This window comes from Meleagris gallopavo, chromosome 6 (assembly GCF_000146605.3).
Source record: "Meleagris gallopavo isolate NT-WF06-2002-E0010 breed Aviagen turkey brand Nicholas breeding stock chromosome 6, Turkey_5.1, whole genome shotgun sequence".
NCBI lineage: Eukaryota > Metazoa > Chordata > Aves > Galliformes > Phasianidae > Meleagris > Meleagris gallopavo.
Window position 1 is genome coordinate 24,706,341 of NC_015016.2, and position 18,264 is coordinate 24,724,604.

The window sequence follows — 18,264 nt, forward strand, 5'->3', positions numbered from 1 at the left end:
AGTACTCCAAAACTTCAGATTTTTGCATAAGTTTAAAGGAATTTCTTTATAAAGTTTATTATGTCTAGAGAGGGAAGTGAAAAAGCTGTACAGTTTCTAGACTGGAACATGCTTTGATTTTAGCAGTCCCTTCAGTAAAACCTTCAAGCAAATCTTTGAAGATGGGAAGTTTCTTCCCCTAACCAAATTGAAGTCAGATAACCTGCTTTGAAGGCTATGCTAACACAATGAAATCTATAACTGCTACATCAATGTGAGGAGTTGATTGTTTTTCATGCTGCCAGTGAGAAGAATCAATGTGGAGAAAGTCTATTTTGAGATGTGAGGCAGAGTAAGTTGTTTCCTTGGACTTTATTCTTCAGAGACTTCCCAAAGAAGTAAGTAAGGTCAATGATATTGATTTGTGAAAAATTCATTTTAAACTACTCTATCCTAAAAATACAAATGTACAGAAGAAATCAGTGGGCAATAGCAGCATCTCTACTTCAGTTTCTCGTGTTGACCACACAGGACAGTATGTTACTTCACTAAAAATAAAAGGAATTGCAAAAACCACCACAAATCACCTGCATCTGAACTTCTAGATACGCATTTCTACATCTCTCTGTCTCTCTTATCCTCCATAGGCCAACTAAATACAATTATAATATTAAGGGAAAAACTGTGAGTTTCCAGCTTTGTCTGAGAAGCTGCAGCAGCCAGGTGATGGGATCTGTGCTCTATCAGCCTGAAAGCAGCTGGAGGGCACGGTCTGCTTGCTGGCTCCAGCTCCCTGGTGCAGTAGCCAGGTTGGGCTGTCACTTCAGCAGTGCTGGTGCAGCCCTGCTTCACTTGCTTTGAGCTGGCAAAGCCTTCTTATCCTGAATACCATTATGTCTTTGCACATTTGTAAAAGGATGAAACTAATTCACTATGACAAATGCCTCAGAGAGGTCTGCTGATGTTTCCTAAAGAGATCCCGTATACATTGGCCTCATCACATTCAGTGAAGGCAGTTGCTAATAGCTAGTTTTATCTTCTTCAGACATCTGTGTATTTCTTTTCAGTCTTCTATAAAGTATTTGAAGCCTCTCTAATTGTATTAAACCTTAAATTGCATTGTTGTTGTTGTTGTTTCTAATAACAATGTCTATACAGAGGATGAATTATCATCTTTATTTTTCTTTCTTTTCATAACAAAAATAACCTAATCAGCACTAGAAAACATATCTTCAAATCAGCAGAGCAATAAAATATGTTGTCTTTCCTTATATCTAATAATTTCTGCTCAACTCTTTAGAAACACATTTCAAAATAAGAGTTTCCTCTGACTATGTGAGCCAGTAAGAGATTAAGAACCTCACTATGACCACTAAAGCAGGCATAATTAATATGAACTTTTTCCTACTGTACTTCAGCTTAAAAATCTCTAACAGTATTTTATATTCTCTTGCAACTGTCACAGAGAAATAATTCAAAATCTTGCTTTCAATAGCAAAGTTTTGACTAACAATATACAGATCTGTACTTTGCCTACTGATCTTTTGCACATCTGTAAAGCACATTGTAATTTCAATTTAGATCGATGATAAGACAGATACTGCAGTCTCTGGATTTCACTGTCTCCAAGAGAGCTATAATGTCAACATCTTCCATTTGTATAAATGGTGAGGGTTTGATTTGAAGTATACTGTATTTTTTACAACCGGTTCAAGTGTCCATCATTTTGACTGGACTACAATTCCACATACAGAAAGGTCTGTATTAATATACAGATACAAAATATATGAGGGGAAAAGTGTATTAATGGCAGCAAAATTCCCTTGGATATTGAGTTTTTCTCCCATTGCATGCCTCAACAGAAAACTTCATGCCCATATAATCCTCTATGATCCTATAGTTTCATTGTTTATATCACAATCTGAGACGCTACTTTAGTATGACAGATAATACTCAAGCATCTTGAAAGTGGTCAAGCAATGTTAATATTAAGAGAAGTCATCCGTTAATACATATAATGAGCTAAAATTTAAAAAAAAAAATAGCTTTTTAACCTTTGACTGATATTTTTCTTCCTCTGTAATACACCACATTCTGTTTCAATATGATTGTTTTATTTATAATTTTGTCAGTGGTGTACATGGTATTCATTCTCACTTTGAGATTGTAATAGAAGTGAAGACTTTAGCTAGAGATAGTTTGCTCATCTGTGAAACTTGAGATAGCAAATTCTTTCCCAGGTCATCTGCTCTATGTTGCCTTTTCAGCTATTACTGTCCGTTAATCCACTTCCACTGACATTAACTAAACCTCAAGTCAAGAGATCATAGAAAGGCTTTGATTGGACCTCAAGGATCATAAAATTCCAAACTCCACTGCCAAAGGTAGAGCTGTCAGCCACTAGATAAGCACTAGATCAGGTTGCCTGGGGCACCACCCAACCTGGCCTTAAACACCTCCAGGGATGGGGTATCCATAAACCATCTGGGTAGCCTGTTCCAGCACCTCACGACTCTCTCAATAAAACAAAAAAAAACAAAAAACAAAAAAAACAAACACCTTTCCCCATGATATCTAATCAAAATCTCCCTTCCTGTAGTTTAAAACAAGCATTCCTCCTGGTCCCATCACAATCTACCTGTGTAAAAAGCTCCCTCATGTTTATGCTCTAACAAGATGGACTAACATGAGTATGGTAGCTTGAACCACAGAGTAAACATTTAGTACTACTTCTCATGACTACAAAGTGTTTAATCAGACCTTACTCCTAAAGAAACTGTTAAATAGAAACTCTGATTAGATTTTTGATGTGCAAATATTTATATACAACAGAACAGATAAACTACACTGATCTGTGAAACTGTTTATGATGCACTACTAATGAGAAGAATGTTTTCTATCTTTCTCTAGGATTCTTGCCTGCATTAAACGAAGTTGAATAAGAATAATAAACCCTTTTTCAGATGCTATCCACTTACATTGCCTTTACATTTTCTTTAAGATCACTGGAGGCAGTGATAATTTTAAATAAAATAAAATAATGTTTGACAAGTTTATTAAGACAATAATACTAGGGGAAAATAAGAGAGGAGGCAATATCTCATTGTAATAAGGATAAAAGAAATAGAAAACAAAATTATTTCCCAAACCAAAAGAGAAAGGAAATATTACAGATTGTGATCTAGGAATAGTATACATAATAAGTTGAAATATACATTTGCTACGCTGATAATTATTTTCAATAATTTTAAATAGTTTTAGCTTATTTTCATACATTTTATGTCATTGCACATTTAGTGAAGAAAAATGACATTTCTAAGGAAATGTCAAAAAAGAAATTTTTAAGGAAAATTGATTATATATTCTATACACGTCTACATAGAATGACAAACAGTATTGTCCTTGCTTTGTGTTAGTTGTTAATTAAGTATTTTGGTGTCATTCTATCAGAATTACAGAGTTACACACATATAGTTACCAATGTATATGGCAGCAAAATAATAAAATTGCTCTGCTGTGGAGTGTCAAAGAGAAAGGCAATGCATTTAAAAAGAGAAAATGGAAAAAAAAGTTTTAAAAGTTTCCTGCAGTGTTTCAGAAAAAAAGTATTTTGGAAATGAAAGGGCAAAGTATTTTTAAGAGATCAGAATAACAAAAAAAGTGCTGCACAAGAGAAGCCTTAAAGACAAAAGCAGTGGGACTCTTCCAGTATACATGCTGCTGTAATACACCCAAACCAATATGCGAAGCACTTTAACAGGCATCAGATATTTAAAGGAAAATATTTTTTTAATTACCTTAATGAGAACTTGAATACATCCTGTGGCTTTTGATGACTTGAAGTACCAGAAGCTCAACACACAACTCCTGCTTGACTCTTTCCATCTGGAACTCCTCAGATGGGCTCTTTGATTTTTCAGCCCTATTGCAGTGGCTTCAAGATATAGAAATTGTCCTGAAATGAAATTATGTATTCCTGAAAAACTGTTTTTCACTTTCAGATTAGATTCCGCGACCAAAACTTAGAAATACTCAGAGAGATATAAAGTATGCTTATCAAATATCTGCTATGCTAGCAAACATTTGCCACCAGATAATTTTCCTTACATATTTGTTATGATAAGAATAAGCTGGTAACAGCTTAATATTTAGACAGACATGCACAGAATACAGAGAATATTCCAATTTTCCCAGCTACCCTGATCACTACTCCTTGTCCAAGAGCATTAGTTACTGCTTTGACAGTACATCAATGACCACATGGTGATAAATTTCGAGATGAAGTTTTCTGAAAGATAATTTTTGCAATAATAAACAATATAAAAACTTGTGATGTAAGAATAAAACAAACAACAAAATCTAATAAATATTCACATGTTCATAACAAATGAGATATTTTGGACACCCGTACTCATTACTGTATGAATATTTTCTCATGTTTAAATTATTTAGTCAGAGGAAGTTGCAAGAAACAGATACTTACACTTAATATATTCTGAAATGGATATGCTCCTTTAGTTTTCCATTTCTATTTTTATCAGAAGTTTAATAAATTTTGCAAGTTTTGAAATTATTTTTTCCTTTGTACATACAAATGTATAGGGCACATAAGCATAATCATTGCATAAATAGCACACTATCAAATTATAACTTCATACTGGCTAAGTTTTTCTATGAATTAGAGATAAAAGCCTGTGGACTAAAATGTATTCATTCTAACCTCTTTGGCTCATTTCCAGCTATAAATATTTGACATTATATTACAGGATAAGAAAATTTCTTTCTCCCTGAGGCCACACACACAAGTGCGGTGACATCTTTGTGATAAGTGTTGTATTTTTAAATAAACTTAAAAAAAAGGAAATGAAAGCTTATTTTTCCATATCTGCTATTACTTGCATTAAAGACAGCCACATATGTAAACATGCGGGAGATTAAAAGCATGCCTTATCATGGCATCGTTGTTTGCTAGGAGGATGTGGCTATTTTGAGTGCTTGTGCTTGGCATGTTGATGTTTGTGTTAACACCCATTTAGAGGGAGAAACAAAACAAAAAACTTCCACAGTCCTCTTTGAAAGGAAACTTGTCTGACTGATGGACAGACTTAAGTCGCAGAAGTAAGGGCTAAAATTCTTTTTCTTTGTACAAGGACCACAAAGATAAATAAATATTGCAGTCTCCATCTCATGTGAGAATATTTTAACTGAGCTGAATGATCTGTTAGTTCTGTCATGATAAACTCCACAGAGGTGCAGAAATCTGTGTTGTAACACACCTGGATATTGTAAAAGGCCAACAACAGTGTCCTTCCATATTTCTAGTTTTATTACTACTTTATTATTATTATCATTTTATTCTTCAGCAGTACTTGTAAAAACTCATTAACTTCTAAATACATTTCCAAATATGTGTTCAATTTTGCTGTGGCACATTTCAATTTAAGATCAGGCCTGAGCTCAGCTTCAGAAACACCTTTGCCTGGATTATAAGAACATCAGAGGGAGAGGATGAAGGCATGGAGCCTGTAGCAAGGACAAGAAGAATTCATTTGGTAGTTTTCCAGAAGAAACTATGTAGCTACTCTGTCACTGACAAGGGAGGTCTATTTACATATATTTATTTACTAAAAATTACTCAGAACTTTCAACAGTTGCTGTTGGTAGCTTCATTATTTTGAGTGAGTTTCTTAACTCCTAAACAGCCAGTTTCCGTCTCTGATTATGACCTACTTTCAAAATGATTAAGGAGTATAAAGAAGGTAAAAAGCGTTCATCATGTTCAACCAGTTATCAGAAAGAAATTATACCCTGTGAAAAAATTCTTTATTATTTTATAATTATTAACACTCAAAATTATTAATGATCAGCAGGTAATATATTGTAGGCTACTGTAGGTTTTTGTTTGTTCCTTACATTCAGAACACTGTGTGTTGATCTAACATGAACTGAGGCTTCCAGGAAATATGCTCAGTCTGGAGCTTAGGACTCAGTGGATCTCAGTGCTGAGCTCCCTCACCCTTGCTGCCTGAAGCCAGAATATATGTCTCTCTTTGACAAGTAACGACTTGCTTTACTCGTACAACAGTACCCAAAGGAGAAACAACTGAGAATCAATTTACTCTAACCTAAAGTCATTTTACAGCAGTATTTAATATTTGTATATTATATTATGCGTTCAACTTATTTAAAATGACACCCTAATAAGACATGTAGAATACTCCCACTGCCTCTGAATGGAGATAAGAGAAACTCCATGAAGACGATTACATTGCATTTGTGACAACATACCAGTTCTGTTTCCAAGCGTGTGGTCCCTGGGAGGTCTCAGACTTTGTGGTGAGCCAGCCCCCAACATCCAGTCAAAACTGTCTGCCAAGGAATTTTGCCAGCCACATCTGCCATTCTCAAAGGTGCAGGAAGTGCCACATTCACTCTCATCTGTATTATCCCCACAGTTGTCTTCAAAATCACAGCTTTGTTCTGGTCTGTAACACTTGCCATTTTGACATTGCCAGTAGCCATGTGAGCAGGAGCCTGAAAAGAGAAGAATAGGGTTGTCTTGGTGAATCACATTGCCTAGTAATGTTTCTGGAAGGTTATATTGCAGAGAGTTTGGTATTTAGGAGGAGGATGGTGGTCCAGAGAAGTTTTATTAAAATCCTTTGGTTCCCCAGAAGTGCCAATCCATTATCAGTTTATTTCTTTTGTATTTTGTCAAGAGATTGCCTAAAAAAATGACCGCTTTTCCTAGTAAAGCCTTTGAGGGCAAGTTCCAGCCAGGCATTCTTTCACTAACAAAGCTTTCTAGTCTGACTTAATTGGTGACATTCTCCTTTCATGTGGTGTAGGATTAAACCATTCCATTTCAGCTGTAAAGATGAGCTTAATTCATCAGCCCCAATTTGGAAGAAAAAGCTTTTATGCTTTAACTACAGAGGTTTGCCTTTTAATGGATTTTTCTTTCGTAAAAGAGTTCAGTGGGTGATGTTGTCGTTTCTGTGCAGTAGTCCCAGCATTACTGAAGGATAATTCTGCTATTGTACAGCCTAAACATTGGAGGACTCATTTCACAGGATCCATTTCCAAGCTTCATGTTTTCATTTCAGATCAGTTTCTGCAGGGCTATGTATAAAAAGTAGTCCCTACAGTATGCTATCTAATCACGAAAGAAGGCAAACACAAAATTCCCAAAAGGAATCCCCATTCCCGTACTCCATCCTACTCTGTCAGAAATAAATGCATAAGCAGAGTTTTATTTACAAGTAGGACTGTTACTCCATAGCCACATATATGTATCATGCACGTGTATGAAAATTGTGTAGGTATAGGAAGAGTAAGTTAGTTGATAATAAAAAATCACGCAGAACTAAAAATGTACTTCCTCTACCACTGACTTAATTTAAAGAAGTATCTGATGGTGATAAATGAAATTCATCCAAAGCTGAGTTTCATCATGGGAACAAAACAACGGGTATATTGCAAAAAGAAAACAAAAAATTCAGTTGGAGTATTAGCAGCATCTCTCAGAGTCTGCTTGAAACAGAGTGTAAATTACAAATGCCCCAAACAAAGTGGAAGAGCATTATCATACCTCTTTTCTGTAGGCTTTGGATAAAGCAAAAATAAATCTTGAATCACTAAATGTGAAAACAAAGATTAATCCCTCTTTTTTATATTAAAAAGTCTCCTAATACACATGCTTTAAGAAATAAAAATTTAAAGCATCCTGAAATATTAGAATGCCATAGAAATGCCTAATATCCATTTTAGGGAAAAAAAAAATTCATTTCTGGGTATTTTAAAAAGTGAAAGTATGGACCATATTTGATCTAGAAGACTGTAAATGATACAGCTTTTAACTTAGGGAAGAAAAGAATCCTGAACAGACGGGTGCAAACTAGAATAAGACTGATAAGAGCTTAGAAGAGTGAAGAACATCAGGCAAAGGTCTCTACAACTAGATACTAAGTAGGCTCTGACTAGAAAAGGATCCAGAAATATCAGTATGGATTTTATTAATACAAAATCTGTGAAAATTATCCTGTCCAAGGTATTAATCGTAATATCAATGCATAAGTCAGAATCTAATTACTGCAATTTGCAAAACATTTGGAGTCCATCAGAAACTTATCCTCTCTATCGATCAGTAGTAGTAAATACAAACTACAAAGAAAAGTTGTGAAAGTAGATATCTGGCAATCACACCTCTATTCAGCTGACATTCCACTGGCAAGCAGGCCCCGTGTATATAAAAACATTAAGACAGAAGCAGTCTTTAGAATTTCAATTATCTGCACTCCCCAAAAACAGAAATTTGTTATTAAATCTCAACTTAACTTCAATGGCACCATTTCTGGGAGCTGTTTATCATAACTCTTTCATTGACTTTATGAGACTGTGCTATGAATTTAAGCACAAAATTATTTTTTCTTCACACTAAGCATTTAAATTTTAAGATGCTGTCCATGCTTGTAAATTCTTTTCCTTGCCATTCATTGTGATCAATAATTGTGATACCTATTGCATTCTGAAGTCCCTTTAGAGCACTGCTTCCAATTTAATGTTGAAAAAAAGTGGAGTTGAAAAGTGGAACTCTTTGTTATCTGAAGCAAAAGAAAAATCCATCTTGAATCCTGGCATGAATGAATCTATTCAAGCATGTGTAATGAATGATATTACACTGTCTACCCGAGGCTGTAACGTGACTTGTTTCTGGATGCGCTTCCATAGTTTGTATGTTTTCTGTTTAATTGCCGTATTTCTAAAGATTCATAACTGGAAGGAGAAATAATCCTATAAGAAAAGTTTTTTGCAGCTCTCTGCCTTTTCCTTCCCACTTTTCTTCCTTAATCTTTGGAATGCAAACGATTCATTGTATAGATGACCATGGGCACAATAGGAATATTTATTTGAGAGGAACTTCTGCTTAGTAAGATTCAGTAACTTCTTCCTTTGAATCGTGCTTCTTAAAGATTATTAGTGTAGACGTTTTGCCCTAAAGCAAATTTAAAATGCATATGTGTGTGCGTGTGTGTGTATATGTGTGTATAAAACTCACTTACATATGCATACATATATACAAATCTTTTAAATACTTCTTTGGAAAAACCCTCATTACATGACAACTATAGAACCATCTGCACAAGGATAAAATGGAAATATAAACATCTGTCTGATTAAAGAAGTAATAAAAATAATAAAATTGCTATTCAGTTGACAGACAGCTAAGGGTGTTTAGCACTTTCCTGAATATGTTTCTAAAATAAATGAACTCCATTAACGCATAAGCATCATTTATTTATACTTTTTTTTTTTCCTTTGGAGGACTGAGACTTTGGACTGTACTTGTTTTCTTTCACTCTCCTTTAAAAGACTGTAAGGCCTCAGATGATCATCCTGCATTTAAGCCCAGAAAAATCTTACCTGCAAAGATATATTTTTATTATTTAATCACCAAATTTCTAGCAATTATTTAATTCTTCCACAGGATTTGTTTCACCTTTATTTCAACTTTTTTTTTTTTTAATATCATCTTTCCATTTAAGTAGGCATCAGCTTTTAAAATTTTTCATTCAAATGGCATTTATAGGCTTAGAATAAAAACTCATGTATCTAATTTCTCATTAAAAAAAAAAAATAAGTATCCTATAATGTCATTTTCACTCAGTGATGAAATCAAGCTGTCATATTTGTTTGGAGTGGCCATGGATGTTTTTAAAGGCTTTGTCTGACTACACACTTACATTGATTGATCAAGTTGAGATCAATTAATGTAATTTACTAGGACAAGCTGAAGAAATACCTCATGTTTTTTAATTACCTATCAGTAGGCAAACATTCTGATAGAGAAAGTGTTACTGTAATAGAAAAAAAAAAGAAAAATTTAGTTGGAAAAGGCAGTGAAACTCAAGCTAAAATAAAACAATGAAATTAACAATTGAATAGATAATGACAGACTGTGATAAATTCTCAATCATTTAAGGTCTTGATTAAAAGACTGATAATTTTTCCAATAAACATGCTTTAGTTCAACTACAAATTACTTTAACAAGATTTTAAAATAATAGTAATGCTTTAAAAATCAAAAAGCAGTTGCATATCTTAACTTGCTTACATAATTATAAGAATGCATAAAATATCATTGCTTATAGTATGTACAAGTAGAGATGAAAATCTCACATTTTGTCTTTAAGTTATAATTTTCTTGGAGCTGGTCTTCTACGTACCTTCGCTTACTAGAAACAAATTTAGCATCATAATTTAACTGGTGAAGACATACAAGATCAAAATTGCTATAAGAACGCAGAATTGATTCTATTTGTGAGTGCATTAGTTATGTCTCTTGTCACAATCATTTTATACTTAATTTCTGTAATATTAATGTGATTTTTCCAGTTCTTTCTGTATTTCAGCTTTGTGTTAAAATCACCTGCAAGCTAAATCATGTTTTAGATAGGAATAGACTGATGATAAGAATATTCCAAAATACATTTGCACTTTTTAAACTTCTTGCATTTAATGCTATTATCTCCCACACTAAAATCGTATTCAATTACATCAGTTCTCAGAATAATATCTTATTAGACTTGAAAAGCTAGGTTTATTTCAAAATATCTTCAGAAGATTTTACTTGCATTTGGTGGCTAGAAGTATACCAGCTAGAGTTTCTGAAAAACCATAATCTGGTATGGAGGCCAGAATAATTAATTTGCAGACTAAGAGTCTAACAACCCAGGGATAATGGCTCTCTGAATAATTTAGATCTCTGATTATTTTCCTTCAACAAGCAGTATATTGTCACTCTTCTTCAAGTTGACATTGTTGTATGGCTGAATTGTATGTAATTTAAAAAAAAAAAAGAAAAAGTTAACAAGAACATTTCTCAAATATGTCATCAGTATTACTGAAATACACAATAAAATGCTTTCACCACACCTGCTGATGTATAGTAGTAATGACTTGTCAGCACAGGAATATGAAAGGGAAGCTTTGGAAGTTAGAATTATTAAAGGCTTTCACAAGTTGAAGATCTAGAAAAAAAAAAAAACTTCAAACCTACTACTATTTTCATTTCTTTCTTTGAATATAATGTTTTTAATAGCATTAGGTATAAACATTTGAATTTAAGTTTTTCTTGATATGTTTTGTTCACTTCCGTGAACAAACATGCTTAAACACAAGAGAATTCCTTCCCAACTATCAGATCTAGCAATACTCCTTGTCAGAACCAGAAATTGTCAAAAAAATTCCAACAAGGCTGCCTATTACTGTTCCACCTCAATCCTCTATTCATGACAGAGCACTGTATTATGTATATTTTTTTACTTTGTTTTGTTTGCTGGTACTTTAGTATTACTCATTAGGAAAGGATTGTTATTTAATATCCATTCAACAGGCTAAGACATAACCATTCTGTGACTACACTTTGTAGTATTTAAAATGAACAGAAATCCTCAAGAGTAAGAGGAGTTGCATGCAAGATGGACATCCCGGTCCCCTCATATTGAACTTATTGGGTATACTATAGGCAGGACAGGAGAACTCTAAAGGCAATATTATGAAGAATAAAGGCATCAGTCTCAGGTGCTTAGGTGTACATGAATATACATTTACTGAAAAAAAATAGTTTTTGATTAGTGGAGATTGCACTGGTTCTTTCTATCACCCCACTAACACTGTCAATAGTAGAAATAATGTATGCTTTACCATATTTCCTGTGTAAATCTACAGGTATTTCGTCCATAAAGCATACTAGCAGGTCAGTTCAAAAGGAAATTCTTAGTGAATCTCTTCAGATGGAAATTCCTCTTGCCAGAAAATGGAAAGAGGATACTATACATATCATAAAGATTATCTCAGTGATAACAAGATAGTTTAAGACTCCAGTTTATGTAAAAAGTAAGGAAAACCTAGGAAATCTTTTGCCACTGGATATCATGGAAACAGGGATGCAACAGTTCTTCTAAACAATCCTCCCCTTCAAAATCCAGGTAGAAATTTAGAAACGTATCCTTTTGAAAGAAGACGAAGAGACACTGAAAGAAAGGGACATGTAGTTTATATGCAAACTTTTTCCAGAAAAAAATGGTATTCATTGTGTGCTTTCACTACCTTGAGGAAAAATAAATATTAATGTGAAAAACATAACACAATCAACTGAGATTACTTCTAGTAAATAAAATGAAATTAGATCACAATAAATTAATGTTTGCAATAAATTATACCTAAATATTCACTGCCTGAACTCCCTAGCAAGGACAGGAGAAAAAATGTTACTTAGGAGTTAAATCTACAATTTTTAAAATATGTCAAACACTTAAAAATCTTGGTAGGGTTTTTTTTTTTTTTTTTTTTACTTATATGTAAGTATATAAATATATATATATATATACACATATAGCAAATGCATTTGAGATCAAAATGTTTAAGCATATCCAGTTCCCTCCACCATATAAGGCAGCCATACACTCTGTGCCAATTTGTGTGAGGATACTGTGGTTCAGCAGCCCTGGGATGAAGCCAGTTAAGCTGCCTTCTGAAGGTCTCCAGTTTCAACTCCAACTTCAAGCATGACCTTTAGAAGTTCATCTTAAACAGTTCACCTAAATTGCATACAATAAAATCTTTCCTGAACAGCTGTTATAGTGTTTGGACTAAAGCCGGTAGTGATGCATAGTTGATGACATTTCCACCTTAGAGTCCAGTGTGGTTTAGTCATTATCTCTGCTTTAATGATCCTACTGCTATTTGCTTGATAGAAGGGTGGAAGAAGGTATGGATTTCCATTTCCTAGTGCCTAGTACAGTAAAATGGAGTGCACACCTTCTCAACAGCTGTGTTAGGTCAGAAGAGGGTTTTTACAACCCCAGAGTAAAGCTGAGCACTCTATGATATAAATGCATTTAGTTATGTTATTGTAAGAGATTATTCTTTTACACCATTGTCTCAAAGCTTGCTGGGGACACAGATGGACAAGTCCAGGGGCAATGAGAAAGAGAGAGAGAGAGATAAGCCACAGCTTAATGGCCATGAAGAGGTCTTTCATGTGGGCTTATCTCAAGGAAGATGGACATCTCAGGAGGTGCTGCACATGACTCTTACCCAAGCGCCCAGGAATGCCATGTTGGCAGGAAGATAAAAAGGGACCTACAATCAGAGGTGTAGGCTTTCTGGCAACAGATTCCTCATTCTTATCTTTTCTATTGCCCTCCTTCCCTTCCCCATCTCCCTGATTAGGATTTATAATAAACTTGTTGGACTAACATTTGAACCATTGTTTCTTAATCCCACACCAGGTATACAGATATTAAAAGAACTTCATCTCTCTTCTATAAATTGGAGTGAGACAGTTATAACCTATGAGAATGGAGAGATCTTCATTGGCTGCACTGGAACCTATTATTGCTTCACATTTTCCACCATACTGTGGGTTGTTGTCCAAAGCATATAGTGTAAGGGACCTGCAGTGCACTGAGGTACAATTTGCTAGAGCTGCTAAACTATACTTAGTAAAAAATGTGACAGGTGGAAAATGCTTCCTTCAAATCTCTCTCAAAGCTTGCCCTACCAGCTCTTATTTGCAGTCATATCCCTGGCTCTGATCTTAGGATCAGAGAACACTCCCCTAGTTGGGTCAGACTTTGATGAGAATTGATGGACATAAAGCCCCAGGATCTGAGCATTTCCTTCTTTGCTAAATGACAGTATGAAAAAGGATATAATTTAAGCAGCAGATGTACAGAATAGTCACTGATTGACTGTATTAAGTTACCCTAAGAATACAATAAACGGTCAGAAGTCTTTACAAGGAATTTGCATTTTCTTTGACAAGTTAGACATTGTGAGGTAGTCCAAGAATATCTTCAAATTTGTATAAGATTGTTCCCTGATCAAAGAGGAAGATAAATAATGTAAACTTATGATTACTTGGGGATCACCACCAATTATGAATATCAATCAATTTAACCTGTGTCAGTATTCAAGCACGCAAAAAATAAAGGAAACCACACTGGAATATTCTCAGCTATGTATACGTAGAATGAAAATATGAAAGAACTGAAGTAAATAGATTTTTAGGAATAATTCCCTTAAACAATTACAGAATTTAAAAACAGCACTATTTAAACTCATCAGCAATACTTCAGTAAGAGCCAGGTGTAGGATAAACTGAAAAAGCCCCAAACCATATCTCACGAAACATATGAATCCTTTATCTCTAGTTACTCAGAAGGAATAAATTTCAGGATTACTGCATTCAACATGTGATATTACAGAACTTTATACCTGTATCAAACAGAATGTTATAGTGAGTTGAACAGAATATGATGATTAAAATATTTTTTGCTTCCACATGAAAGCTCAATAAGAACAACTTGGTGAAAGGGAAAGATACCAACAAACTGTAATTGCTCAGTATCTCAAAATCTTCCAACATGGTCAGCTTTTCCTTTTTCTCTGTGTAAAATTCATGTTTGCTCCTAAATAACAAAAGCAGAGAGGGCAAAAAGTGTAAATACAAAGTCAGCATAAGTTGTTTTAGGTGGGATTCTGCACTGTCACGGTTCAGCCGTATACAGTGACTAATGTGCTTAAGTACTTCTGTTCCTTATATTTCTTCTGGGAGAAGGAATAAGTTATTGTTAAAAATATTAATACAAAAGCAAATTTTGTTGATCCTCCTCATTTACTATTAGTCTAATCCAATTCAACATTTATTTCCCAAAGCAATTATAACTTTATTAACTATTCCTCAATTCAGTATATACTTATTTTTAGCTGCATTTTTTGAACAGAAGAAAAGTTAGTTGTTGGAAAGGGAGATCTGACAAAATGGTTTTATCCCACTTCACAGGAACCTTCATCTTAAAACCAATTACTCAAATGACAAAATCCAGTTCAATGTTATGAAAGCTAACAACCTCAAGCTATTCCTCTACCTTCTATAAAATCAGTAACCTTCTCAACTGCTACCAGAATACTATCTTTTGGTCTTCAGTTAAAAGACCCTCTTAACATTTTCCTAAAACTTTCATGATCAGTTCAGATGCACCAATTCCTTTTCAAGCTCTGCCATTCAGCTGTCTGAAGATCAATACTACTCATAAAACTCGTATTTATCTGAATCAAACTTTCACCTAGAAATCCAACAGAACTTGAATACTTTTCTTACATCAATCTTCTTTTGAAACCTAGCTACACAACACTAGTCAACTCCAAATTATGGAAGAAAAATTCTTTAGTTGTGGCTGCCACAAAATAATAAGAAAGGCTTTTTACATAGCTTTCTGATTTGTGATGAACTAAACCTAACCAGTTTGAAGTTGAGCATCCAAATTTAAGACTTTTCCCATGAAAAATACATCTGAGTTTTCCCAAATCGACAAATTAGTAGATCATGCTTTGTACTCACCATTTACAGCTAGAACACTGAAACATAGAATCATTAAGGTTGGAAAAGATCTCCAAGATCATCTAGTCCAACCATCCACCTACCACCAATACTGCCAACTAAACTATGTTCCTAAGTACTACATCTACCCTTTCTTTAAATACCTCCAGGGACAATGATTCCACCATTTCCCTCGGCAGCCTGCTCCAATGGCTAACTGGTCTTCCCAAGAAGAAACTCTTCTTAATATCCAAACTGAACCTACCCTGGAGTAACTTGAGACCATTCCTTCTCATCCTATCACTAGTCACCTGGGAGAAGAGGCTGAATTCCACGTTACCACAACCTCCTTTCAAGTTGTTGTAGAGAATGGTAAGTTGTCCCTGGAGCCTCCTCTTCTCCAAACTAAACAATCCAAGTTCCCTCAACTGCTCCACATAAGACTTGAGCTCCAGACCCTTCACCAGTTTCACTGCCTTTCTGTGGAGAGGCTCCAGGGCCTCAATGTCTTTTTTGTAGTGAGGGGCCCAAAACTGAACACAGTATTCAAGATGCAGTCTCAGATACCGACTCGGATAAACAAGCTCTCTGACTAGAAGTTTTCATTCTTAGAATTCTTTATCTTCATGAAGAGGCCAGTTTTCTCTCAAAACTCATGAGCTCAGTCCTGGGTTGTTTCTTCAGAAAGGAAGGAAAGAATTATGCCTATCCTCTGTTATAGTAGCCTTAGTACTTTAGCTTCATGGCTGGGATAACTTTTTGATCAAAGTATATCATCTACCTGGAAGACATTCTTTAGAGAATGACTCCTAAAATTCCCTGCACAGAATCACATAAGGATCTTTCAATGAGATTGATTCCAAAGGGAGCAATTGTATGATATGTATGAATCCATCTCTGGCCCCAGCAGCTACAGAACAGCAATATTCATGGTATAGAAGGGAACATTTCCTCACTGTGAGAAGAGAGACAAAAGTTTCACTTAAGATAGTATAGCTAGGAATATTCTCATGAAAAATACTACATTTACATTCTGGGTCTCATTCACTGAAACTCTTATACCTCTTTTTTCCTTGATGAACCCATTGTCTTACCATGTCATCCACAAGCCCATCAAGTTTGTTTTTCTAGAAAAGCACTTCTGAAGTAGGTTTTTATTATTCTAACAAAAGAAGTTGTGATATCATATCTTTAAATGTCTGCTCATTCCCTATATGGTTTCATAAATTGCTCTGTATGATACTCAACAAATACAGGCGTGCAAACTATATTGTTCAACAAGTACACACACAACCAATTGAAAAGTCTGGAATGAAAAGCAATGAAAAACAGTAGAATTTAAACAGTTGCATTAACTATTGACTTATTGGAAGGCAACAAGCTTTTCTTACAGTCCGCATAATCAGAAACACCTCTTTAAAAGACAAACCATAAATAGAGAACCAGTAAATACTGCATCATACTCAATTACAAAAATATCTATTAGAAGACAACAAAGTAATAGTGTAATGTGCAATACATTATGCTGCAAATATATGCAGTACTAAGCATCCGCAAAAAAAAAAAAAGAAAAAGAAAAATTGCTGAAAATCACATAGAATATTAAATTGTACCATTATCTTAATTGCAATAAAGTCCTTAAAATAGATTGAAAGATCTTCAAAGTAAACACAGACTAAAAAAATAAAAAACATTTGATCTGGTATTAGCCATCATCCTCAACTTCTGCCATGAGCTCTGTTGGATGTGGGCATTATACCTCTGCAGATGTTATCCGAGTAATAGTGGATTCATGCAGCTGAAGAAAATATGCCTGGAGCTTTCCTTCCCTGAATTTACTTTCTATGTCCTCAGGTAATCTGCACAGAAATACTAGATGCTTTCCCATAATATTATCTACCAGAGTCCATTCAGTTTGAATTTAATGTCTCGAATCTAAAATAGTGTCTCTTTAATGTCTTTGTCCGGAATAAAAGCAGCATACAGGTGCAGGACAGTGTTACTGCAGTTCTATATTCAAAAATGGCTTTAGTCTGATCAGAGCAGAGAAAACAAGTGAGAGACTGTGGGCCCAAAGTGATGATCTCTAGAAGGAGATTAAATAAGCAAGTGTATTTAAAAGGGAGATATTTGGAATAAAATAATATAATGGAAATGAATTATTTAAAAATAAATAAATAAATAAATAAATAAATAAACAAACTGAAAAGGGGCAAAAAGGGAAAAGGGGTAAACAAAAAGAAAATAAAGACGGAGGGCGGTGATTAATGGTTCTATGTCCAGTGGAGGCTGGTAACGAGCGCCGTCCCCCAGGGTCTGTCTTGGGACCAGTACTCTTTAACATCTTTATCAATGATATCAATGATGGAATCGAGTGCACCCTCAGCAAGTTTGCTGATGACACCAAGCTGAGTGGTGTGGTTGACACAGTGGAAGGAAGTGATGCCATTCAGAGGGACCTCAACAGGCTTTAAAGGTAGGCCCGGGTGAACCTAATGAGGTTCAACACAGCAAAGTGCAGAGTTTTGCACTTGGGCCGGTGGAATCCCAGGCATCCATACAGACTGGAAGAAGCTGTCCTTGAGAGTGGCCCTGCAGAGAAGGACCTATGGGTCCTGAGGGATGAAAAACTTAACATGGGTCAGCAGTGTGCTCTTTTAGCTCGGAAAGCAAATGGTATCCTGGGCTCCACCAGAAAAGGGGTGGGCAGAAGGGACAGGGAGGTGATTGTCCCTCTCTACTCTGTTCTTGTGAGGCCCCATCTGGAGTACTGTGTCCAGGTCTGGAGCCCCCAATACAAGAAAGACAGGGAGCTGTTGGAGAGGGTCCAGACAAGTGCCACAAAGATGATCAGGGGACTAGAGCACCTCCCCTACGAAGACAGGCTGAGGGAGCTG